Source organism: Bison bison, unplaced genomic scaffold (assembly GCF_000754665.1).
Source record: "Bison bison bison isolate TAMUID 2011002044 unplaced genomic scaffold, Bison_UMD1.0 scf7180017864155, whole genome shotgun sequence".
Taxonomy (NCBI): domain Eukaryota; kingdom Metazoa; phylum Chordata; class Mammalia; order Artiodactyla; family Bovidae; genus Bison; species Bison bison.
Genome location: NW_011494727.1, coordinates 405,743 through 407,703, shown reverse-complemented (window position 1 = coordinate 407,703; position 1,961 = coordinate 405,743).

The following is a 1,961-nucleotide window of genomic DNA, read 5'->3' as shown; positions in this document are numbered from 1 at the left end:
ACATGGAAGCAACCTAGATGTCCATCAGCAGATGAATGGATAAGAAAGCTGTGGTACATATACACAATGGAGTATTACTCAGCCATTAAAAAGAATACATTTGAATCAGTTCTAATGAGGTGGATGAAACTGGAGCCTATTATACAGAGTGAAGTAAGCCAGAAAGAAAAACACCAATACAGTATACTAACACATATATATGGAATTTAGAAAGATGGTAACAATAACCCTGTGTACGAGACAGCAAAAGAGACACTGATGTATAGAACAGTCTTATGGACTCTGTGGGAGAGGGAGAGGGTGGGAAGATTTGGGAGAATGGCATTGAAACATGTAAAATATCATGTATGAAACGAGATGCCAGTCCAGGTTCAATGCACGATACTGGATGCTTGGGGCTAGAGCACTGGGACGACCCAGAGGGATGGTATGGGGAGGGAGGAGGGAGGAGGGTTCAGGATGGGGAACACATGTATACCTGTGGCAGATTCATTTTGATATTTGGCAAAACTAATACAATTATGTAAAGTTTAAAAATAAAATTAAATTAAAAATAAAATAGAGAAGAGAATCTCATGGACAGAGGCACCTGGCAGGCTACAGTCCTTGGGGATGCAAAGAGTCAGACATGGCTGAGCAACTTTCATATACTATTCTCCATAGTGGATGTATCAATTTACATTCCCACCAACAGTGTAGGAGGGCTCCCTTCTCTCCACACCCTCTCCAGCCTCTATTGTTTGTGTGGATTTTTTGATGGTAGTCATTCTGGCTGGTGAGAGGTGATATCAGATTGTTTTGATTTGCATTTCCCTAATAAATAACAATGTTGAACATCTTTTCATGTAGCTATTGTTATCTGTATGTCTTGGAGAAATGTCTTATGTTTCCTGCCCACTTTTTGAGTGGATTGTTTGTTTTGATGCTACTAAATGTCACAAGCTTTTTGTAAATTTTGGAGACTAATCCCTTATTGGTCATGTCCTTTGCAAACATTTTCTCCCATTCTGTGGGTTGTCTTTTCATTTTGTTTATTGTTTCCTTTGCCTGAAAAAGCTTTAGAGTTTAAGTAGGTCCCATTTATTTATTTTTGTTTTTATTTCCATTATTCATAGAGACAGATCAAAAAAAGATATTGCTGTGATTTATATCAGGCAAGGCAACCTATAGATTCAATGCAATGCCTAACAAATTACCAATGGAATTTTTACAGAACTGGAACAAAAAAATCTCAAAATCTGTATGGAGACACAAAAGACCCTGGATAGCCAAAGCAATCTTGAGAAAGAAAATTGGAGCTGGGAGAATCAGGCTCCTTGACTTCAGAGTATACTATAAAACTACAGTCATCAAAACAGTATGATACTCACACAAAAATAGAAATTATAGATCAATGGAACAGAACAAAAACAGATATAAACCCATGAACCTATAGACCCAATGACTGAACTGGGTCTCTTATATCTCCTGCATTGGCAGGCAGGTTCTTTACCACTAGCACCATCTGGGAAACCCTATGGACAATTAATCTATGACAAAGGAGGCAAGACTGCCCATTGTTGGAAAGACAGTCTCTTTAACAAATGCTGCTGGAAAAACTGGACAGCTAATGTAAAAAATGAAATTAGATCATATTTAAACTGCATACACAAAAATAAGCTCAAAATGGATCAAGGACTTAAATGTGAGACTGGACACTATAAAACTCATAGAGGAAAACATAGGCAGAACACTTTCCAACTAGCTGAGCGCTGAAGAATTGATGCTTTTGAACTGTCGTGTTGGAGAAGACTCTTGAGAGTCCCTTGGACTGCAAGGAGATCCAGCCAGTCCATTTTGAAGGAGATCAGCCCTGGGATTTCTTTGGAAGGAATGATGCTAAAGCTGAAACTCCAGTACTTTGGCCACCTCATGTGAAGAGTTGACTCATTGGAAAGGACTCTGATGCTGGGAGGGATTGG